The sequence below is a fragment of the Tamandua tetradactyla genome, chromosome 3, assembly GCF_023851605.1.
Source record: "Tamandua tetradactyla isolate mTamTet1 chromosome 3, mTamTet1.pri, whole genome shotgun sequence".
Classification (NCBI taxonomy): Eukaryota; Metazoa; Chordata; class Mammalia; order Pilosa; family Myrmecophagidae; genus Tamandua; species Tamandua tetradactyla.
Window position 1 is genome coordinate 179,689,611 of NC_135329.1, and position 25,446 is coordinate 179,715,056.

General features: G+C 39.0%; 2 long non-coding RNA genes across 4 annotated transcripts; one reads left to right on the forward strand and one right to left on the reverse strand.

The window, feature by feature from the left end:
• Positions 1-1,359: 1,359 nt before the first annotated feature.
• On the reverse strand, positions 1,360-20,488 carry LOC143678005 (uncharacterized). 3 transcript variants are annotated; one of them, XR_013173007.1, is made up of 4 exons: positions 20,347-20,488; positions 12,017-12,104; positions 10,845-10,922; positions 1,360-1,685 (listed from the first exon to the last, which is right to left on the reverse strand). It is a non-coding gene; the product is annotated as an uncharacterized LOC143678005 (long non-coding RNA). The 3 variants fall into 3 exon arrangements; XR_013173008.1 differs by lacking the exon at positions 20,347-20,488 and adding an exon at positions 12,520-12,596; XR_013173009.1 differs by lacking the exon at positions 1,360-1,685 and adding an exon at positions 9,965-10,306.
• Positions 20,489-20,604: 116 nt separating this feature from the next.
• LOC143676506 (uncharacterized) lies at positions 20,605-21,418 on the forward strand. Its single transcript, XR_013172141.1, has 3 exons — positions 20,605-20,711; positions 20,822-21,152; positions 21,245-21,418. It is a non-coding gene; the product is annotated as an uncharacterized LOC143676506 (long non-coding RNA).
• Positions 21,419-25,446: the final 4,028 nt, after the last annotated feature.

Here is a 25,446-nt window from a genome sequence, read left to right on the forward strand (position 1 = left end):
TCAGGGCTCATGAAGGACCTTCTGGACAGGATTGAAAAAGGAAGTGGCAAGAGAGACATGGCACACTCAAGAGGAGATAATGAAGGAGAAGTTAATGAAGGGGCTGTTTATAAAAGCAGGGGCAGGGTTAAGGAAATCAGCAATGGTTGGCGAAGCACTCCAGGCTGCCAAAAGTAAGGAAACACTACCAAAACTAGGCCGCGAAGAGGAAAGGGGAAGGTTCCTTACCAGAACCCAGAAGAAGTAGCTGTGGTTTTTGGTAGAAGGATGCAACCAAACTGCAGTGTCCCAGCAAGGAAGCAGCCAGGAGAGTAAATACCTGGACCCTTCCTTTCCTCCCATCCTCTCACCTCCCGCAGATGCCTCCTGTAGGCTGAACCCAACTAAAAGCCAAGGGACCGGTGAGCCAGTTGATTCAATCCTTAAAGTTCAGCTTTCAGAGGCAGAAGGCAGAGCAGAGAAAGGCAGGGCAAACAGTATTATTCAGCAAAAACAGGAAGATTGGAGATGGGTCTTGAAATAGAGGACAAGGGGGTAGGGAGAAAGGTTCACAATAGGAAAGGAAAGGACACACTAGGCAGAGGGAATAGCATGAGCTAAGGTGAAAAAACAGACTTGCGTGCTCAGGAACTGTAGGCTGCTTAGATGGGCTTTGAATTATTTTACCAATAGAAGGAAGGAATTTGTGATAAATCATCTCCCCCTCTCACATACTCTCCCTTAGATCAATCTTTTACCAATTCGACATTTTTGTATATACAAAATAGATGGGTTCTCGCTCCTCGAGCCCCTGTAGTTGTCATCATTTCTTTTTCTTTTTTCTTTTTTTTTTTTTCTCAATGAAAACTTCAGAGTCACTAGAGCTCTGGCATCATTTCTTAAAAGTTATTGTGGTGTAGTGTTGTTGGTTTTCTCTTGTACATATTTTATGTTCCCTCGTGGAGTTTAAGCATTTTAAAGGCAAGAGTGAGGTTGGGCTCACCTTAGCACCTGATGGAGTGTTCTGCTGATTATAAATAATGATAAACGCGAAATGATTGATTCATAAACCAAGCAAAACCTACCCCTAAGTTCTTTGACCAGAGCTTTTATGAGAATTAGTTGTGATTATCTATAGTTAACTATCAACTATAGTGCTCACAGATCATAGATCAATTATAAATAAAGGTATCATGTTAGTGATTTCTCATCTGTTTAAACATGAAAATCTTCTTTGAAGGTAAATATTTTTACAGTTCACATACTAATAAGTTTAATATATACTGATTAAGTCATGGCAAAGTTCCTTTTTTATTGATGTACATTTATAATTTACTAACCAAATCACCCACATTCACTCAAAAATAGTTTAATGCATTATTTGTTTAATATTTAATTGACGTTTGAGGTCCACATGACTCTCCAAACCCTTTGCAGAAGTTCATAGTAGAGTTTTCCTATTGTAAGTGACAGATACTCTGTTGAAATGAGCATAAGCAAAGGGAAATCAATTGGTTCGTATAACTAAGACATGTGAGAGGTGCACTAGTTTCAAACAATGCTTAATCCAGACATTCAAATGAAGTCACCATGTCTTTCCCTTTCTTTCCATCTCGTAACTTTGTTTTCTCCTCTGTTGGCTCCATTCTCCAGCTGGTTTTCTCTAGTTGGTAGCAGAAATGGCCGCAAGCAATTCCAGGGAAGTTCTGCCCTCACAAGTGAGAGAAGAGAAAGAGAGAAACCACTTTCTCACTCAACATCCTATCAGACCTCCAGTGTGGACTTTCACTGGCCCTGGTCGAGTTAGGTGCTCCACCCCAACCCAACACAGTATCCAGGGAGAAAGAAACTCAGCTTCATCAAGTAAGGTCATGTGACTATCACGAGAGGTAAAGAATGGGGTGAGGGCCTGTAACCAGGGTTGGCAGTTCACAAAAGGCAAAGATGCTGGGCAGACTAAAGACTAACAGATGGGTGTTACTGCAATCCACAGGCTGTGAACAATACTTCTTTTCCCATCTTTCCTCCTTCCTCTCCCTCATGACGCATTCTTTGGACACTCACTATATGCCAAATGCTGTAAGGACAGTAATGAACTAGTGAACTATAAATTTCAGTGGTTATCTTATAATCCTTAGTTTTTGTTATTGTTTGGTCATTGCTTTTGTTTTTGGCAGAGATTCATGTAACCCCTACAAATTAATACGACCTCTATTATAATTCTGTAGTTTGTTTTATCTTTCCTGCATACATATTCATTCAATCAATATTTATTGAACAATCACAATGTGCCAGATAAGTTGATATGAATCTAAAACCCAAAATGTTTTCTATTTTTTTCTTAATGTAAATTAAGAATTATTTCTTCTACAACAGTGAATAATGTCATAACAACTCAAAATAAATTTCTTTCTAAGCTTACTAGAACTAATACCTTTTGATATCAATACTATTGCAGAAGCAATAATACAATTTCTGATCATAAGGAAAGAGGAGAAAGTGATCTTTATGTCCATTCTCAATAACTTTGTGATTTTTTAAAAAAATTCTCAATCTATTATAATATGAAATATTTAGTAGCCATTGCTTTTAAATTTAATAACTATATTGTATCTTTATCATGATAATGAGAGTATTCTAAAGCTGGGTTATTTTTCACATATATGAATTATATATTTTGCTTATGAGCATGAATTATAGTATTTGAATTTTAATGTCTTAATAAAATTTTTTAATTTATAGAGGTGACTGTACTCTGTTGACCTTTTCAATATTCTGTTCTCTCATTGGCTACTCATCCCAAACTTTTCTTCTATATAAGTAGGAATTGTTATAAGAGGAGGAGGAGTGGAAATGCCAGCCAGTCAGAAACCAGAATATTGAAAAGGTCAACATCATACAGTTTTCTGCTATAATTCATAAAGACATTAAGCATCCAATATTTCATCTCAGGACCAAGATTGTAATGAGAACAGAAAATGGCATAACATTAATTCATCTTCGTGACAAATATTGCAATGAGAAAGGAAGTATACAAGTTACAAATATTTAGTTACCATTTTAAAAGTAGCCTATATCCTTTATGTGTAAGAAGAGTAGATTTACACTTCCTTAAATTGAGTCCTTTCACTAAGTACCTACTGTCCTTTACATTAATAGGATTCATTTGGGAATATACTGAAATTAGGTTTAATCTTCAAGAAATCAACTGGCATCACTCAGTTAAAATAAATACATAGAAAAGTCATTTATCATAAAAATGTAAATGAATAGATATTTTACTTTAGCTAATATTTCACGATCATTTAAACATTTGAACTAGACTAATTATGACTTTCTTAACATTTAAATGATTATTTCACTACTCCCTTTATATGAACACAACCCCCAAATAAAGTAGGATTCCTTTCATGAGTAATTCTGTCATATGATAGAAGTTGCCATACATGACAAATATAATGCAATATGTTGAATAGAAATAAGGGTTCATATATTCAGACTCTGAGAAGACACAATCAATTTAAAGCAGGTAGCAAACCTCACATATATTCACTATAGATTTGGATCTTTATTTTTCTTTCCTTGTGTGTGTATGGCAGGATTCAGAATCCAACTGAAATGGTTTTACTGAAGGGACAGATTGCAGAGTTGTGAACCAGATTAAGAGAACCAGCAAGATGGGGGACTCCAGAAACTCAGAAGGGCAGAAATCCATTATTGTCACCAGGTTGAGAGAGGAAACAATGTCACCAGAGCCCAGCAGGAGTTAAAGCTCTGAACCAGGAGCTGCTCATGGGAGCTGCAGTCACGGAGCGATGCAGCCACTGAAAAAACAGTGGTGCAAAGCAGGGGGATAATGGGGTGGAAATACAGTGAATTCTCTCTCCTTCCACCTTCCCCTAACCAAAGTCAGCGTCCAGGAGACTTGGGAGAGGGAGGCTCCAGGATCTGGCTCCCTGGCTTAAAGCACAGCAGGAAAAGGCAGCATTGGGCAAGGGCACAAAAATGGATAATAAGTAGCAGGGATGTTTAGAGAATGATTTTGAGAAGAGCTGCTGAAGGCAGAAGTTGAGGTTTTTAACGTAGTGGAAAGGACTATCTTATGGTAGGAAGAGGTAAGAATGGCTGGAAGAAAAAAATGGAGACAGAATCAGAAAGAATGAAGGAAAGACGAATTGGCAGCAGTTCTCCAGGTCTGAAAAGAATTTGGGTGAAGATTTTTCCTTTAGAATATTATTTGGAAAGCTGCCAAATAATATATATATATTATATATTATTTGAATATATATATTTTTAAATCTGCCACACAACTGTACAGAATATCTTGTGGCATATTTACTTTGAAATGAAAGCTGATGCTGGGAGATTGTGAATTTGCATCTCTGATTTTTTTTATGAGATCTTTAGGCATTAAAAAAATCCCCTATAAATATGTCACTCCAAATTCTTTCATATTCAACTGGATCTTGATACAGTGGTTCCAACTAAAGAGTTGAGTGACTTGTTAACAAGAGCATAATCACTGCCTGTCTTTTTACCATAGCTTATTTACTACTAACAAATATCATCTTGTAAAGCCAAAGAGTGTCTTCTACCCAGTGGCTCCTGGAGTGCCTCGCAAAGTAGGAAAGAAGGAGTAGCTGAAATAGAGCTCTCTCCGGGGTGGAATAATACAGCTGTTAGCCTTGCAGAAATGTTGCACAACAGCCTGAATGAAAACCAGGGAAGGGTTCTCAATCTAATTGAAACTGCAAGGAGTATTTAAGTTGATGGACTAATTGCTGAGGCTGGCATTTAGTCAAAGAAACAGGGTTTATCCTTCTCTGGCAGTGAGTGGCACTGCAACTTCGTTCCATTTAATAGATTCTGTTGCTTCCATTTAAGGGATGAGAAAGATGACGCTCACAGGCCTAAACTATGCTTGAGAGAATTGGCTTTTATTACATGCCTTTTGAGTTGCTGGTAGCTATTTATCCCTCAAGTCAGAGTCACGTGGCAAACAGGGGTGTAGCTGTGAAGCAGTGCCTTCACACCCTCGTGAAAGAAGAGGCACACCCAAAGGGCACAGGCTTATGCAGAAATTGGGCCACTCTGGGAAGGTCGCCATTCCATCCTGACTCAACTTGACCCTACATGGTTTATGAACTCAGTCAAGTTCCAAGTCCCTGAGGTGGTATAAATGCAAACCACTCTGATGCTTTTAAGAAACAGCAGATCATGAGTCAATGAAACTTTGAACTGATTAATTTGCAGCAGGTTCCTCCCATCTTACTTCTTTCATGCTGAATGTCACATTAATTGGCTCTTAATTGAACAATGTGCTTCCAACTTTGAAAACCCAACAGAGTATAAAACTAAAAAGTCCTTGGAACAGAAAGTCATATGGATAGAGATACAGTTCATAAGGATCAAACTTGCATAGAGGGTTGGAAGCTCTCACACAAGTTCCCCACTTAGCACTGGGGTGCACAGTTAGTTCTGCAGGTTGTCATTTTTTACATGGAAAGCAGTTAAATGCTATTTCTTTGGAGGAAAGTGTGATCCTGAGAGATAAGATGATGACTAAAACTTCCTCAGCTACTTGATTTCTGGAAAACCAGCATCTTTAAATGTAGATTGTTGTATATTATTAAATATCCACTTCCTTTAAAAATAAATAACATGATCTTAATTTATGTATTCAGAGAAAACCATGATAGGACAGTAGCTGATGGAGTCGCAAGCATGAGAGTTTCTTATCTGCAATTAAATTTGGGCCAAAAGGTCTACTTTCCACCTGAAATTAAAAACCTGTTTGTTCATGTTCTCTCTTTGGAGATGTTCCATGTACAGGCAAGTTTTATTTTTCTATTCTGAAGAAATATTATTTTTAAACAGGGACTGTGTTCTGAATTCATAGGGTGTGAAAAGTCAGAGATGGAAAGAAAGTTGGTTTCTGGAGAGAAATAAACCTTAAAAAAATACTTGTCAAGTTTCTCTATTTTTTTTTGTTTGTTTGTTTGTATTTTGTTTTTTATCCCCAGTACTGCTGTGCCTGGGGGGAGATAATCAAGGAGAGTTCCTTAGGTCACAATACTTAGAGTTAGATCTTTATTTTCTTTCAGTCACATCTATATTGTGTTTGTTCATCTTATAAGTGAGAGATGGGTTTTTCTAATTGCATGCTCAAACATAGATCATTCATCAAAGTTAGGCTATTTCTGCATCTCGCATCAGAAGTAGAAATCACATTCTTTTTCCCCTTTGCATCATAAAATATGGTCTCATGTAGCACTTAGTTAGCAAGTGATAATGCGATTGGTAGAGACTTTGCTGCTTCTTTCGGGGCACTGGTCCCTTGGCTATTGTAAAAGTAGACAGAAAAGGAAGAAACAGCCTGTGAGACAATGCTATTTTAACCACAACCTTTCCAATTAATTGTGTGTGTTATGATGATATTAATATATTTTGGATTAGGATGCAGTGAGATTGTGATTAAAAACTCCTTTATGTCACCAATCAAATACAACTATTGTTTTCATTAATAAAATGTGCTTGTGGAATTGTATCCTTTAAAAATAGAGTCTAGAATAAAGGTCAACCAAAGATGTGTCTAAGAAACAGTGATCTCATGTGAGCTAACTCTGAGCCTCCCAAGCAGCAGATTCTCAGAGGCCTCTGACTCTCAGTCCTTGTTGCAATTTAACATGATGACTCCCTGATCACATGTCTTCAAGCTAATTACTCTCATTCACTCAGCACCCATTCCTTCTGCTCTAACAAGAGCTCCTTAAACTTCACTGGGATGGAGCATGGCAAAAGAATCATGGCAGCGACGCTGCCACCAGAGATAGATGTTTCCCTGGGTACAAACTCAATAATAAGTGAAACATTTGACAAAGAAGAATGACTTTGGCAGCCCTGCTCAATCTCTCTAAGAAACTGACACTGTAGAGTACAGGCGCAAAGCCCAGATAATGACAGCTACAAAAAGCTTTTGTAAGCAAAGTAATCAGGCCCATGTCAGCTAGTTTCTTCTTTCATGATCTCTTGCCTGGACAGTTGGTAAAATCTGATCAATGAGGTATTTTTCAACATCTATGGCAAATCATCCATCAGCTCAAAGCAATGCTCAACAGCAATGACCTAAAAAAGTGAGAAAATGGTCCCTGGTTCGAGGAGGGAGTTGCATATGGTGGATATTGACTTTCTAGGCCATTTTGCCATCAATTGTTCATCAGCAGAATTTGGTCTCTATTTTATGCAAGCAGTTAAGCTCAGCCAATATCTGCACCAGTAGATGCCAGTAACATCCATATCTCTTTGCTTTTAGGAGTGGTAGAAAAAGCACTAGGGGTGAGTCCAATGACCCCTCATAGGTGTAAATAGTTGCAGGTAGAAATTATTGCTATTCAGTTTAACGCTCTGCTCGATCCATTCATTAGTTCAGAAATCTTTCATTTTCAACACTTACGGTAACCAGGCTCTGTGTTGGCCACTTAGAGGGACTGTTGCTGTGAGGAACCCTGATGAACCCGAGGAGATTGCTTCTAGAGCAAGGACAAGTCAGACTCACATCAATGGTCTAGGCAGTAGTGTATGAGGAGTGCCATAAAAAGTATAAAGTATAAAGGCACTCACTCAGAGGAGGGCTATAGAACAGTTGTGGCAGAAATTAAAAGGGAGGGGTCCTTGGAAAAAGGTAGCATTTGAGCTTGGCCTCAAACGATGGGTAGAATTGCAACCTGTAGAGATGGAAAGTGAACAATGCAAATGGAAAATATCAGGACAGAGGACTCCCTGCTAAAATGCTTAAGACAGCCTTAGGGTGAGTGGTGTGAACATGCATGGAAACAACGGATTTCCTGCTCTGATGTCCACAAAGTGCTTCTACACACTTAACTGTAGAAGGATAGAGTAGTGTGGAGGTGAAGAGGGTGACTCTGAAGCCACAGTGCCTGGGTTCATATTCCAACTCTGTCATGAACAATTGTATGACCTTGGGCATATTATTTGCCCTCTTTGTACCTTGATTCCCTCATCTGTGAAATGGGGATAATTGTTGTACCTATCCCTTAGGGTGTTATGGGGATTAAACAAAATCAATTCATTTAAGACGCCTAGAACAGGGCACGGCACATAGGATGTGTGCAATAAATGTTTATCTTTCTATTCTAATTCTCACTCAACCTTGTGAGGGTAAGTGCCACTTGACAGATGTGGAATTAATATTGTCAAGAACTACACGAGGACCTGGCACAGCGAGCAGACACAGCAAGTCCTCTCTACTCAAACATGCACTCAATGCTCTCCCACGAGTCCAAAGTGGCAGAACACTTAAGCACACCTTATCACCACTCTATGTTTTACACATGGTGCAGTGGTGATCAGTCAGGAATGATTTTGCACCTCATCCCGCCCCCCACCCTTAGAGACATTGTTGGCTGTCATGATGGGGTTGCGGTGGGTGGAGCATGCTATTGATAGAGGCAAGGGATGCTGCTAAACACCCTACAATGCACAAGACAAGACAGTCTGCCCAACAAAAAATTATTGGGCCCCAGATGTCAAGAGGAGTTCATATTTAAATGTTTCAAGAAGACCCTCTTTTGCATAAAATACTTAGCTGAAAAATGACCAAAGTAAAGGGCAAGTTGTGAAGACAATGAACAATCTAAGTGTTAACAGAATGTTGGAGGGTCTTGAATGAAAAGAATGCCTATGTTCATGAAAAATAAAATCATACCTAGCAGTATGGGGAAAGAAGAATCACATGAACATATGATCTTACTAAAGAAAATTCTTTTAAAAAGCAGCTCAGGGCAAGCCACGGTGGCTCAGGAGGCAAGAATTCTTGCCTGCCATGCGGGAGACCCAGGTTCGATTCCTGGTGCCTGCCCCTGCAAAAAAAGCAGCTCAGGTGCTGTCAGAGGTAAAATAATAATAATAATAATAATAAGCCTGGTGCTTGCAGAGTTTAAAGCTTCTACTTTCCATACACACACACACACATATACACACACACACACGAAGATAAATAGATGTATATTTAAGAAAAATGAATTATTTCTTTTCAACTGCGGCTTAAGGCTACTTCAACCATCCAAAGTGCCAGAGAAAACACTGTTTCCCTTTTTCTGCAGTTAGTCATCATTCAATCTGTACATATTACTTATTCCATTGACTGTACTGTGAATATGCTTTTTCTTTTTAAATGGCTATTAAATCAGGTGTAGAAGACTCATTCGTTTCTACTATAAATAGTCTCACAGACACTAAATACTTCATTGTTTGAATTAGTCACTGTAGTTAACGCAGATGAAATTCTCGCAAAGCTGTGGTTTTATGCCTTCTCTCAGCCGCTTTCAACTACCTCCAGTCCTGGGAACAATAACTCAGTTTCCAAACACATGAAATGTGTTGTAAATAGCACATGCCTCCACAGCGCCACCTCGGTGGACTGACTGATCGAACCTTGTTGCAGTGTCATAAATTTGAGGCCATCTAAAATAAACCACCACATCCAGCCAGACATTTTCGTTCTGAGGCTTGGCAGGCAGTTCTGTAAAGCACCTCACTTTGCTCACTCTTCCCCCACTATCACTCCCATCTTTGTGCCTGTTGATGCACCATTTTAGATCTTAAAAACAACAACAAAAAAACCAAAAACCAGCATCAGCATAACCCTTTCCAACATACTGAGCACATTTGCCTACGTTATCTTATGTAATCCTCATAACAATCCTTTGAGCTTGGAGTGGCAGCTATTATAAAATGATCCCAATTTTGCAGATAATAGAACACAGGACCACCCACTCAAGTCAGAAAAAAAGTGCTTCCAAGACCTGAGGTCAGCTAAAATTAGCAGAACCTAGGAGAGATGTTTTTGTAGTGCCATGTTTGAATTTGGGAGAGCCTGAGACATGGATTTGCATCTAAATTGTTTGAGAGGGAATCTCAGGAATTACTAGAAGGGGGTGGGGAAGCGCGATGTGGAGGAAAGGAAGATAGTAAAGGGTGCTTTATTGAGCAGATTATCACCGTGGACTCTTAAGGCTCAATCCTGCTGGGGAACTCTGGGAAAAGAAAATGTAGCATGATCATTCCTACAGGTGGGGAAGCTGGGGCATTTGTCCTCGGACTCCCATCTGCTATTGTCTGTAGGTTGTTCTTGGGGGAGGAGGGATTAAATCCCTGTCACTCTGTCCAGGTTGGGAAAAAGTGGCCAGGCAGTTTCAGGCGGTTGCTGTAGGACAAGATAATTCACTGGAAGCAGGAGTGCCAGGGTGTGCTGACAGCTTCTGTCTTCAAAGTCACCAGCATCAGCTGTGGTACTGCAGTGTCAACCCTACTCAGGGAGAAGGTAGAGGTATTTTTTACCCACATCTCTGTACAGTTTTGTCACTGACATCCCTGTGATTTGCATCTCTTATTTGTAATATACCCTGTCCTCTCACATCAGAGGCTTAGCCTCTTTAGATGTATTTTCCCCCTGCCCCCATGCCACCGATGGGTGAGACACCTCCTCCCAGCTTCAAAGTTTCTTCTTAGATTTTTGGTTTATACCAAGGTCTATATAACCAACAACTTAAAATAGCTCCCTTTTTAGGAGGCAAAAGCAGAGCAGAATCCTAGCCTACAGTGCCCCCCTGCCAAAGTGGTTCCAGGCCAAAATATCACTATGTTTAGCCTACCCATAGCATTAAATGTTTAATTAGCTGCCAATTAAAAAACAAAACAAGACAAAACAAAATCTGCTTCTCCCGAAGCATCAGATAATCCAGAAACCCAGACCCTCATAAAAGAAAGGCCAAGACCTGCTGGAGGCGAGTGGGAGCTGCCCACCTAGACAGGACACGCATTCTCCAGTTGACAGAGTCCCCTACCTCTCCTGCACGCAACCATCCTCACACATCCCAGTGACCTGCTCTCTTCTACAGGCTTCTGAATTTATGATGTCTGATCTACGGCACATTAGAGAAGAGAGAGAAGATTCTTCAAGGTTGTCATTTTTGGTTGTCAGCCTCTGTCAGTGTCCTTGAAATCACACTATCTAGAATAGAATTATTCTTAGCACTTCCCTCACCTTCCAGCTCTGTAAGAAATAAGGGGTTTGGGAGATCTTTGTATGAAGGATGACCCAGATCATTATATAAACCTACATTTAGTTTTCATCAGAATTGTCCTGGGTGGGGTTTGAACTTTAAGTCCTGAAAAGTAGAAATGAATCTGTGTTGAAATCAAAACTGTCACGAAGAAAGAGTAAGGAAGACATTTAGATCATTTCTTCTGGGCGTGTGAAATCATAATAAGATCCATCTTTCCATTACCTGCAAGTTGGGAGCCACCTGCTCTTACTGACTGTCTGACTGTTGGAATGAGAAACACTGAGTTTAATTAAGTTACACGTGTGGGAGTAACTCGCTTCGCAGCAGCAGTTAGATTATTAATGGACTCCTATATTGAAGTGTTCACATTTTTGAAAGGCTAATTACAATATAATTTTAGTTTTAAAATATTGCCTTGCCAAGGGTGGGAGTTGTGTCATATATTATTAAGTGGTGCTTTCTTTTTTTCAATCTTGGGGAAATATTGGTTCAGTTATGGCAATCTTTAATGTCCAGTTATTTTACCTTGCTTTCCTACTTGATGCATCAAACTCCTGGAATGGAAAATATATGCTCCACAGCTGTCAAATACCATAAGTTGTACTGGAGTTATTTGGATTTTCCTCACAAAGGGCATCAAACTGCTTACAGGATTGAGTAAACTAAGGTTCATGTTATTCTTTGCTACCTTAGGCTCATGATCTTATCAGCTGGATAATTTCAACATTCTTGCAGGAAGATTGAACAGGACATCTAGGCTCCTAAGCTGTAGCTGTCTAATGAGCTAATTCTTGGAATCCATTCTACCATCACCTAGTCATATAAGCACAAATAGGACTCCAGGTAATTATAATGGGAATAATATAGTTTTTAGATTGAATGACCCAATTTAGAGTCCTTGTGTTGAAAGCTGTTTACTGCATATTCCAAACCAAAATCAATACACATACCTTCTACACACATATCCTCCCAATGAAAACATGGTCGCCTCAGTGATATTACAGTTATTACAGTTTCGCCACATCAGAGAGAGTGAAACTACAGAGAAGAAAAAGAATAGTGAGTAATTAGGATTTTTACATGTGCAGAGAAGAGCCTCAGGAATAGGAGGTAGTTTTCAAGCAACACATTTCAGATCAGCCATCAGGCCAGGCCTTGTCTGGAAGTTGTGTTCTACAAAGTTTGCTGTCTTCATTGAAGCTGTCCACAACACCAGTGTTTCCATGTCCAAATATTGCAGTAGCTGACTCAATACTTTGCAATGAGGCAAAGTTCAATTTCCTCCCATTACATTTTTCTTTTAAAAAAAAATTATTCTGATGAAGGGAAATGATTTAAAACTGAGAAAAAAGGCTTCACATGCCCTGGAAGATGACCAATTCCTTAGGCCAATCATGTCACTCTATTGCTTAAAGACACATTGACCATGGGTGGGAAAATTGAAAGGACCAACCCTAGCAAGGTTCTGGGATTCTGCCCTCCAATCCTTTGCATAGAGAGTGTACCATGGCCCGTCACTGTGGGAACAATGTGGTGCCCATGGAAACCAAAATAACATCCTCTTCTCTGAGTATTCCAAGGCCAAGGATGTGAATCCTGTGGCAGAAGTCCAGTCCTGCACAGCCTCTTCTCTCATCTCCAACATGATCTAAGAGAAACTGACCTGTCACTAAACCATCAAGAGCTAATGCCACATCGTTTGGTGGCAGATCTACCCTACATTAATCTGACCAAAGTTTCTCTTAAAAATCGCTTCAGTATATTCAGTTCTAACTTGTGATTATGAGTCAGCACCTCACCTCTGAATTTTTCTTACCTTTTATATTCAATCATTATAATAAATCCAATTCTCTTGTTGCTCTAGCTTCAGCTTCTTAATTGCTAAGAGAGGAAGAGAAGAAAACTTCAACCACTTCTGCATAACCTATTAGCAATAATAAGAGAGCCATAAAGAATAGGGGGAGAGAGAAATTCTAAGGCTATGTACTCATAGGAATGCCCCAGGATCGGTGAGGAAATGACGATGGAGGAAGAACAGCCCCACAGAGCACCAACTGGAACAAGACCTTCTGATTTGGTTCTACTTAGGCTTAAAGCTGCCTAGAGTTGGCCAGTTAACAGGTAAGGGCTGTGACGTAGAAAGAGATGAAAACCAAATGGCCCAAAAAGGTATTAAACTCAGAACCAAATCCAAAGCTAATAATTAGAGAGTCTGAAAGAGTGGACAAAAATTGATTTACTCAGCTTTGAAGACACATGCAAGCTAATAAAGTGAGAGATAAAGCAAGTCATGGCTTGATATAAAGGCCTTCTTGAGATCTTATTAGAGTTTCAGAGTTTGGGGGTACAGGAAGAGTAGGGAGAGGTGGTGGGTTTTTAAAAGGCTCTCCTAGTTCTCACTCTATCTCAGGAAGAGAGTATTGGTTCTCAGGACTGTTTAGTTAGTTTGTGGGTGATTCCAACCCCAAGCCCACCAAAATAAATTTCACCAATGGTAGTATCTTGGAGCTGCTCGGTTAACTTTCTTCAATGCCTTGGGCTTCTGTGTGTGCAAAAGACCCCAAAGCTTTCATTAATGACTTCCTTAGGCCCCTACCTACTGAAGGCTAGGCATCCTCACAAATGGCTTGAGGCCTAACAGCCTAAGAATTTCAATATCAGTGGAATGAGTGATCAGGTTCTTCCTTGTTCACGCTTTCTCATTTCAGAATTGGGGAACAATTACTTGCCAGCACTTCTATTTTCCTTTCACCATTGCCAGTTCCATTCCCATCCCACATGTCATCTGTACCACCAGTGGGAACTCAACCCAACTAAGGTACATGAATTATCTCTTCATGACAGTAGAGGCCCAGATCTCTATTGCACAAAGGCCTTGGTGCATGGTAGAAGATTCTCCATACCTGTTCGCATGTGAGAAGCAATGATATGTCAAACTTTCGGCTACACTTTGTTGGTATAATCCCTGTCTTATGTGGCCAGCATAGAATTTCTTTTTTCCTAGGGCTACACTCTGCCACCACCCAGAGCCCTCTGAGTTGCTAAGTAATGTCCTCTAACTCACAGAAATCAAGAGGGAGCTATGCCATGCCTCCTCTTGGCATCTCTTTGAATTTGTAGTGAGCCAGGGTAGCCAGGCCAAAAGATAAGAGCATTAGCTCCAGGTGCAAAGATGTAGATGCTTGGCTGGATGAGAAAGAAATGAGGTTAAGGAAGGTAAGAGATACCTATCAGTTACATATCACTGCGCCCTCTGGAAGGTCTGCCCGCTCTGGAAAGGCCTCTGTATCTTCCAGCTGTTAATGAATCCTCTTGTGACCTTGCCTGACTTCCCCCCCGAGATAATGCTTCCCCTGTAGCCCTCTCAAGTGGAGGCTATTCTTTTTCTCGCACCCATTAATTTTAGGTCCTTTCTCCCCCACCCCCATAGCTTCCAAACTATTCCTCTTTCCTCCTTTAAAAACCCATGTTCAAGTGAAACCCTTGATTACTCCTATCCCTCTTCAACTCTTGCCTACCAGCAATCATCTCCCTGCCCCTCTGTGCTCTCTATCTTGCTCTCCAATCCTACCCACACTATCACCACACTATCATTTGAAGAATTCCTTCAGTCAGTCAGCGTTTAGGCCTCCTCACCTCCACTAACATTTTCTCCCATCCTCCTCAGCCTCCTCTTCCCTTGGATGTATTCTTTTTTTTAACATGGGCAGGCACCGGGAATCGAACCCGGGTCCTCTGGCATGGCAGGCAAGCATTCTTGCCTGCTGAGCCACCGTGGCCCACCCCCTTGGATGTATTCTGATCTGGGTTGCCAGTCATTTCAAACCTCATTCTTGGATACCACTTCCTGTCCTGCCAGCTCATTTTCTTTCGAAGTCCCAATTGCAACAATTCCTCAATTTCTCAATAGAAACCTCCAATAGTTTCTGTTGAAACTACCTATTTTTTAACTACCTACATGCTACCATTGAAGCAGGATAGACTAGGACAACTATTCAGCTTTGAAAGAGTTAACAAACATTGAAAAATCCCTTGTTTCGGGTGGGCTATGGTGGCTCAGCAGGCAAAGTTCTCACCTGCCATACCAGAGACCTGGGTTCAGTTTCTAGTGCTTGCCCGTGCAAAAAAATAATAAAATACCTTGTTTCTTATCTAGCTCCAAAGGAACAAAAATGCAGACCTGCAAACTTCCTGGGACAAAAATTTCCCTAAAGTCCCCAAACCTCCCCCAAACTATTGAAACTTCCCCAAACCGTAAATGCTTATAAAGTCATGGGTCCAAAGCAAACGCTCAGTTAATGATAGGAAGCATGGGGTCATAAAGAATGTTAACCATTTGCCCAAAGACGAATTTTAGGTATGTGACAGCAAACCAGGAATTCTGCTCGCTATCTCCTCCTAGAACAGAGACACCTATATTCAAAGGTTACTATAGAAACCTGCTATCTACAAAACTTTCCTAGAAAACAAGCTGGCCCACTCCACTCAGTGGGTGTCCCTCCTTTGGGCATGTCCACATTAACCTCGTTAATGTGTGTGCTCTCTCTTTTTCTTTAATAAGCTTTACTACTTATACCTACTGGCCCTCATCTCTAAATTCTTTTAGTTTCAAGGCCCACGAACCTTGAAACCTGATCAGGGCTCAGCTGGCACCATTGCCAGCAGGGCACTGGCTATATCATCCTGTTCTTCACTATCCAGTTCATCCAGTTTGACTTCAGAGGTCTGTCATTGAATCGCTCTCTTGCAAACAACCTCAACTTCATGTCTTGCTTGGCTTTAGCCATATTTAAGCAGAAACATCCTGACCAGGTATATATATACATACCTGGACAGCTAAGTGTGCCTGGAAAATATTTCATAACTAGCCTAACTACTTTCACTTTAAATTTGTGACCACCATTTTTCCCCAATCAGTATAGCCCACTTTTTGAGACAACTAAACTTTCTCCACTCCTTTTATTCCTCTGTACTCTCGGCTGATGTCCTTGTCCTAGTTCATAAAAAAAAACACCTTCCAAAAAGAACGGCCTCATGCTCACATCTTCATATTAATTTCTGTAAAGGAAACACTGTCCTTCTCATACCCAGGTATTTTTCTTCCATCAGCTCTCTCATAGCCATCTCCTCGTACCTTTTCCTAGGATTCACTTCTTAGTTTTTCTTTTGCTCTCCTGCATCATCAATCTGTTTCTCTTTCTCTGCTGGATCACCCAAACATGTTTTAGTAAGGCAAATTTATTTATTTACTTTTACTTAATTTTTGTAAAGGAAATGTGCTCACATTATTCAAAATTTGAAATGTACATAAAAATTTACAGAGTAGAATCTTACTTTCCTGTACTCAAACTACTTCATTCTCCTTCCTGTAGACAATCAGTATTTTCACTTTCTGGTGTATCCTTTTTAAAATAGTTAATGCATGTATGTAATTACATGCAGATATGTCTATTTTTCCCCCTCTTACAAAACAAAAGGTAGCATGCTATACACATGGTCTTTCACTTGTTTTTTTGTTTTTTTCATTTATCAGGAAACCTTGGAGATCGCTCCATTTTAGTTTCATACTCTGTTTTACAGATGTGTAATTCTATTTTGTGTGTGGATCATAACTTATTTAACCTGTTCTGTATTGAATATGTGTCATCTTAAAAAAAAAATACAGCAGGACTCCATGACTTCACATGCACCCTTCTAACTGCCCACATTTCTCTGTTTCTTTTCTCACCCAAATTCCTCAAACAAATTGCCACACAAGCTCTATCGATATCTCTTTCACTCATTCTTCCTCTCACCTCAATTGGCTTTATTTTTTACTGAAATTGTTCTTTTCCAGGTTTCCAGGTAAGTTACCATTTCTCTGATTTCATCTCATTTGAATTCTCAACCGCATTTAATATAGTAATTGCTTTTCTCCTCTTGTTTCCAGAATACCACATATTCATGGTTTTCTTTCAATTTTCCAAGTTGCAGCTTTTCTGGATCTTTGTCTAACATTTACTATTCAGAGAACTCTAGGTCTTTTTGTGTAGCTACCCTCTGTCCCTAGGTGAACTCATCCTGACATTTTTCTTCATATGCACATGTTGATGGTCTCCATATTTATATATTCCAACACAGACTTTTCTGATCCCATATTCAGCATCTTTACATGAATGTTAAATAGGAATCTCAACCTAGACTCAAAACAGAACTCTTGATCCTCTTCCTCCTTAAACCCATTCTAACATCAGAATTCCCAGTACATAGCACCATTATCCAAAGTTACTAAAGTCAAAAACCTGAGAGTCATCCTTGAGTCTTCTATTCTAGTTGTCCAGTCTGTATCCAAGTCCTGGTAGTTTTACTTACTAACATATGCCAAACATTTCTATCTCTCTGTATCTTCCTATTACCTCCTAGATCAGCCACCGGTCTTTCTTGCCCAGACTGCCCCAACAACGTCTTCAGGCATCTTTGTTCCAGTTCCAAGCCATTGCCATAAGAACCCAGAATAATCTCTTGGAAATGTAAATAGGATCATGTCACTCTTCTACTCAAAACCTTCCAATAGCTTTCTTTTGCACATAGAACAAAATCTAAATTCTTTATGATGGTCAAAAAAAAACCCCATAAGAGCTGGTCAGGGCTTCCTTTTCTGCCTTCATTCTCTGAATTCCAGCACCAGATACACTGACCTCTTTTCTTTGCCCCCAGCCTTTTCTATTTGCTGTTGCCTTTGCCTGGAATGCTACTCTTTTCCTCTGGACAGGGCTGGCTCATTTGAATCCTTTAAGTAACAGACCCAGTGTCGCCATTTCAGAAACAATCTCCTGGACCCACCCTCTCCCCATGCCTGATCTCTCTCACAAAATTATTTATTACCTTCATATGAGACATCACACTCTATCCTTATCTAATGTATTCTTTTTGTATTTTTTTTTTCTGTCTCACCCATGAGATTGTAAGCAGTAAAAGGGCAGGACCTATTTGTCTTCTTTAGCATCTAGCCCCTAGCACTAGATTCAAGTGCCTGGAATTTCCTGGAATCTTAATAATTGCTTTAGGACAAAATTATTTCCTGAACTATAAAATGACTAAAAGAATTTTCTCAAATGTTCTGACTTGACAAAAATTTTCATTCCCCTTAAAAAATTTTTGTCTTTTTTATTTTTAGGATGCCAAAATATTTAAGATTAAGACAATAAAATATATTGACTAGTTGTTCTAATTCTATGGATTTTATTTAAAGGATTCCTTTTTGGAAAACCCTAAATTTTACTCATCTTACAAATTCATATGGAATTTTTTTAATTTTCAAAACTCTGGACATTTTTTTCTTGTTTAACTATTTTGCATGCTTTGATGAAAGAAAGGTAAAAATACAATTCTGCTATGTCATAACCATATTATTTCTTTCAAACATAATTTCATTATTTTTAGGGGAAAAAAAATCCCTTAGGAGGCTGTACAGCTGACGGCTTCAAAAGCAAAATTTGTAGAAGTCACACGCATAGAGATGTATCTTGTCTTCAGATATGTATCATTTTATTCATGCTTTAAACTATTTGCCCTTACTTTATGAAAACCACACCTTTTCTGTGTTATCATAGGCCAATCACCACTTCCAGCCATTTTTTTCTTCACTCCCATGCCCATTCTTATAAAATATGTGCTTTCTCTCCAGAGTTTTCTTAATGCAAAGTTATGCAAACATGTTCGAGTTCAGATAAATAAATCCTTTCGTCTTCACTGTTTACTGTTTGTATCACATAGCTCCTGCTGACCTCTACCACCTAAGTAGCCTCTATGGGTTTTGTGACTTGATTTATTTTGTAGCCTCTTAATTCACACATATGATGGCATTGCTGTATATTATAGGGGCAGGGCCACCTCTTCCATAAATCGGCTGGAAATCCTGATTGCCTGTTAGTGAATGTGAGCTCTGCAAACATAAATCTACACACTGATCTGCAGTAAATAAGTTCTGGCAACTGGCCAATCCACCAACACCAGAGCACTTTCGACCGCAAGTCAGGTTCACCGACTTGGACAAGTCTGGAAGATGGATCACAGAGAAGTCCACAAGGAGAGACAAAGGACAGTGGTGACTTTAGACCAAAGACTCAGCAGAATACCTCCGAGTACTCCATGACAACTGAAAAGCAGTAGCTACAGCCAGATCTTTCTGGCATAGAGGAATCAGAGACAGAGTGGCAGATACATCTTGAAAAAGGGGCCAAGTGACAAAACAGCTTCAGGCCTGCAAAAAATATGGGTCTAGGAGACAGAAACAAGTTTCTTCAGGCCTTGCATGGTGTGTACATTAGATGCAGGTGTGTGCCTGTGTGCATGTGCATGTAAGCTAACAGAAATGAGGCCAGCTTCCTTCTACAGCTATGCATTTGTCAGTGGTATCACTATTTCTTAAAATCCACCATAAATTTTAGGATTACATTTTAAAATTTGCAATAAAAATAATACATAGCCTATAGATAGTAAATATTTTAAACATGTATAAATGTGTATATAACTGTATTGAAGAGTATAAAGGGTATAACATCAAATGTGAAGTCCCTCATTTTACCATCTATTTTCAAACCTGTTCCCCAGATGTAACCACCACCAAGAACTAAAGTTTCTGTCAAGGTCTCGCTTACCTTCTTAGACACGTTCCACAAACCTTCCCTTTGTTCCCTTTCTCTAAGATACTAGCATGCTTGGAACGCCTACCTCCAAGGTAGGAGGGGAGCAGCTCTCTAGTCTCAATGTCTGCACTCACCCATCCGTCCAACCAGTACCTGCCTAGTCTTTCTTTTTCCTCTTAGAAAAGCCCATAATAACAGCTCTCCTAGTTGCCTACTATATCTATCAGTCTAGGCCTCCAACACCCTCCTCAGCCATTAATAGTCAACCACATTCCCTACATTTTCCCAATCTTTAACCTTCCATCCAGCTAGCTACCCCCCTCCCCGCCCCACCCTGCCCCATTCACCTGATATATGCTTCCTTTGGGCATTTGCTTATGCTGTCCCTCTACCTGGTACATTGTCACTAGGGATCCCATGCCATCTTCCTCTCATCCCTTCTTTCCTCATCTTTCCTTTTGTTCTTCATTACCCACCTCACACACTACTTACTCTGTAAAACATTCCTACTTCTGCAGCCCAGGAGCTCTCCCCCTTCCCTACAGGCCTATTGAGTGCAGCAAAGTTTAGCATTCATTGTCTTCTAATTATTTCAAGAGATTTAATTCTATCTCTTCCAATTAGAAAGAATTCTCTTGAGGTTAGAAACTCACTTTAAAAGTTCTGTTAGCCCCACAGAACTTGGCATGGTGTTTGCCACTTGGGGAAACTCCATGATGAAAAATAAAAATACATAAGAAATGCCCAAGCAACAGAGATAGCTTTCATCTCACTTAAATACTTCTGTTCCTGCTATTCTGTATGTAGAACTGGCTTTTGACTCTTTTGGTTTATGACACTATAATCACTACCTTTTATGTGGTCATTAAAATAGAGGTGGAATTACCTTTTAGGGAAGGTAACTAATAGCCCTGCTAGATTAACTGCACCTTTCCTTTCAGGGATCAGAATTTTTTTTTTTTAATTGTCCTAAAAATTTGGAAAGATACTCTTACTCTCAAAAAGAATGCCCTTAAAGGTATAGAAGATAGTTAAGCCCTACCTCAGGCTTGAGACACCTTGATTTTAAACTTTAGCCCATAAGCCATTTTTAACAAGTCACAAAATGCTTTCTTTTTCTCATTTTAGCGTAAAAGGAAATTTTAAAGAAAAGGGTAAATCTACTAGTGTCTGGCATATGGAGGTCGAGATCTTACATAGATTTTCAGCATTAAGACAGAACAAATGGACTGCAAGATTAAAAAGAAAACAAATTCAAGGCAGTAACCTTTTGAGAACTGCTAAATTGCTGGCAAGATGAAAATGGGGTTACATCTGAGAAATTATGCAGTGCTGTGCTTCTTGGAGAAATGCGCAGCACGGAGGAATATATGTGTTTTCTTTCAAAGCTTCTATTTTTAATATCTATAATGACACCAACTGAAGCAAATCTTACTATATCCAGAACACCCAGTAAATGGTAAGTGGTGGTGGTGAGGAGGTGGGGGAGTAGGGAGTTAAATGGAGATAGAGACACTGGTGAATCAAGTGTATTTTTGAAATATCAAACAGACACATTCAGCCTGGATGCTGAAGATCAGTGTGCAGGGTGAGAAAGAAGTCGAGAATGTGCCCAGGAAAAGTCTGGAAGAAATCACATCACATGGAGGGCTGGAGTCTCAGCAGTGTGAAAGAAGGGAATATATGAAACAAAATGTCTCTCTGCATATCATAAGAACAGGAAAAAATTGCCAGCATATGCTGCTATTTTCCTTTTTTTCTCTTGGCAAACCATTTGTGAGTAGTGATGGGTGGGGTTGTTCTCGCATCTAAGTTTCAGCCAAGTATGATGAATGCTCAGACTATTTTTCCTGACCCTACATGCATTTGCTTCTCCTTTTTTTTCTTCTCCATGTGCCTTATCCTAATGTTTGCTACCAGATGGGTTCCCAAGCAGCTCCATACAGGATCATATCAAAGATGTATAGAGTAATTCTGTTTAGATATAAAATTGATCCATTTCTGAAATATTCTCTTATTTCCTTCATTTATTTTGTCATACACAAGAGAACAAGCCAATGAGAATTTAAGTAACATAAGACTAATAAAGAAGCAAACAAACTAATAAAGACTCAATCCTTACATCCATCACGTTTCCCCAGGCTTTAAAACCTGTATGTATATGTATAGGTTATTCCATGGCTGTGATCAATGTGTATGTATTATCTTGGGGTATATTTTATATTTACAGATTCATTTTTAAACTCATATATTTCTACCTATTGGCAAAACTCACACACTTCTTATTTTTAATACCTATTTGATGTTCCATGTTCTTAACATACCACAGTTTGTTTAGCCATTTTCCTTTTTGCAGTCCATCTGAGTTATCAAATTTTCACTATTTTAGACAGCAAGCCTGCAAATATCTTTGTAAGATATCATTTATTTTTTTTCTTTAGATTATTTCCTTTAGGGTAGTTTTTCCACACTGGAATTCCTTCTTAAAAAGAAACTGAAGAATGATTCAAACGCTTCTATAACCTATGTCCAAATTCCCTTCCAGAAAGCTTCTATTAATTTTTTATGCCAACAGCCATTGCGAATATGTCTGCTTTTACATCTTCTCTAGTACCTTGAACTTTTTCATGTTTATTTGTTTTTGCTAGTTTAAGTGTAAGAAGGCCTTTCATTTGTATTTCTCTAATTTCAAAAGAGATTGTGATATTTTTAATGCAATTATTTATTGACTTCATTTCTTCATGTATTATCTATCTGTTCATCTCTTTGGACATTTATTAACTTATATTTTTACATGAATCTTGCATAGTTTGTAATAGAGACAGTAAAGAATAGAGGTTGAAAGTTATGGCTCTAGAGCCAAACTACTGGGTCTGAATCCAGACCCTGTCACTTATTAGTAATAAACTTAAGCAAGTTACTCAACCACTCTCTGCCTGTTTTCTCACCTTTAGAATAGGGATAATAATAGTACCTATATCACAGAGTTGCTGCAAGGATTAAATAATGACTGGCATAACTGTTTGGTTGGTATTCTTAATAAGCTTTTAATTTTAAGTTGCAACTTATTTTCCAATTCCATTACCTTCTTTTTTTATCTCAATTCAATGAAAATTTGAGCTACATAAATACATCCAGGTATTCCCTTTTTATACCCAGGAAAATTATTGTTTATAATAACTTTTTGACGATTTGGAATTTATTGACTATTAACATCTGGCTCCAAGTTGAGGCAATATTCAAAATATTTGACAATTGTTTCAGGAACCAATCAAAATACCAAACAATTGTCAAGAATCAGTCAACTACAACAAGGCACCCACCAGTCTGAACAGAGTCCTGAAATCAGAACTTGGCATTGATCAATCAGAATATACTGGCTAAATATCATTCCAGGGATCCAGTAATTCTTATCTGCACTATTAGCCAATCTTCTAATACTACATATTTAACGACAGATTCTTACTCAAGCACAGTGTGACTTCTGACTTGTAATAGTGTCATTTTACCTCTCAATAGGGCTATTTAATTTAGGTAATTGTGTTCAAAATACCTGTCTTTTACCTTCTATTTCTAATTACTTAGAACCTCCAGCTAAAGTTAATTTCATTGATACCATATGCCAAGAATAAGCAAAATTCAGTTTGATATGGGGACTTTGAATGGAAAATTTAATGGTTACTTGCCATTTAAGTCACACAGTACAGATTCAGATAATATCATCACAACTTCAAAATCTGATGACATGTGAGAAGGACATTGAAAAACATTTTCCTCCCACACACACGTTATAGTAAAAATTGAGGTGTTTGGAAACTCTTGCCTATTTACAATGAGCCGAATTCTTGCCATACTATAGGCACAGCTACATCCTCTGATTATCAAAATGTGCATTGGAGAGGGTGGGGCCAAGTGAGGTGTGGGATTTAGTTCATCCTCCAGAGCAGCTAATAAATAGCCAGGAACAGTACAGAACAACTGCTGGGGCCACGTCAGTGACCGGACACACAGTGTACCCCAGTATGGACAAGCTGGATTGGCTTACACACCCCAGCAGGGAGAGTCTGCTGAAGTTAAAGGTACTGCACCATCTTCTGCTGGTGGGACCTGCAGGCAGAAAATCACCACATACTGGGAAGAATAGGGAAAATACAGAGTCTAGAGACATCATAGGAAAGCCTTTCAACCTGCTGGTCTTACCCCCAGGGAAAACTGATGCAGGTAACTCTTTGCTACTGAGAGGAGGCCAGTTTGGTCTGGGAAAATCAGGCTGGCATCTATAATACCTAAACAGACCCTCCTAAGGGGAGAATGAAAAGGCACCATATAGGCAGGGCAAGAAACAAGCAAACAAGAACTGAAACAAAACCTAAGCTAGAGGTCCAGAATAAGCTGAACTGAATGTTAGAGAACAGATAGACAATAAAGTCATTCAGCAAGAAAATCCTTAAAAAAAAAAAAAAAGTGAAAACAATCTCCAAAATAAATTGATTAAGGAAATTAAAAGCCTAAATTCCAGCAAAAATAACAAATCATACTAGGAAAATTGAAGATGTGGCCCACTTAAAGAAACAAACTAATAATTTAAATGAGATACAGGAGTTGAAGCAATTAATTCAGAATGTTGGAACAGACATGGAAAATTTCATCAAAAATCAAATCAATGAATTGAGGGAGGATGTAAAGAAGGCAAGGAATGAACAAAAAGAAGAAATCAAAAGTCTGCAAAAACAAAGCACAGAACTTATGGGAATGAAAGGCACAGTAGAAGAGATGAAAAACACTAATGGAAACGTACAATGTTAGATTTCAAGAGGGAGAAGATAGGATTAGTGAACTGGAGGACGGCATATCTGAAATCCGACAAGCAAAAGAAAATATAGGGAAAAGAATGGAAAAATATGAGCAGAGACTCAGGGAACTGAATGACAACATGAAGCACATGAATATAGGTGTTGTGGGTATCCCAGAACAAGAAGAAAAGAGAAAAGGAGGAGAAAAACTAATGGAGGAAATTATCACTGAAAATTTCCCAATTCTTGTGAAAAACTTAAAATTACAGATCCAAGAAGTGCAATGTAGCCCAAACAGAATAGATCCAAATAGACATACTCCAAGATACTTACTAATCAGAATGTCAGATGTCAGAGAGAAAGAGAGAATCTTGAAAGCAGCAAGAGAAAAGCAATCCATCACATACAAGGGAAGCCCAATAAGACTATGCATACATTTCTCAGCAGAAACCATGGAGGCAAGAGGATAGGCAACTTAAATGATACATTTAAGTTACAAAAAGAGAAAAACTGCCAACCAAGAATTCTATATCCAGCAAAATTGTCCTTCAAAAATGAAAGGGAAATTAAAACATTTTCAGGCAAAAAAATCACTGAGAGAATTTGTAACCAAGAGACCAGCTGTGCAAGAAATACTAAAGGGAGCACTAGAGACAGATAGGAAAATACAGGCGAGAGGTGTGTCAAAGAGTGTAGGAATGAAGACTATCAGTAAAGGCAAAAAGAAGAAAAAATAGATATGACATATAAAATCCAGAAGGCAAAATGGTAGAAGAAAATATGGCCCTTGCAGTAATAGCACTAAATGTTAATGGATTAAACTCCCCAATCAAAAGACATAGACTTGCAGAATGGATTAAAAAAAAAACAGGATCCATCTATATGCTGTCTACAGAGAATGCATCTTAGACCCAAGGTTAAACATAGGTTGAGGGCGGGCCACGGTGGCTCAGCAGGCAA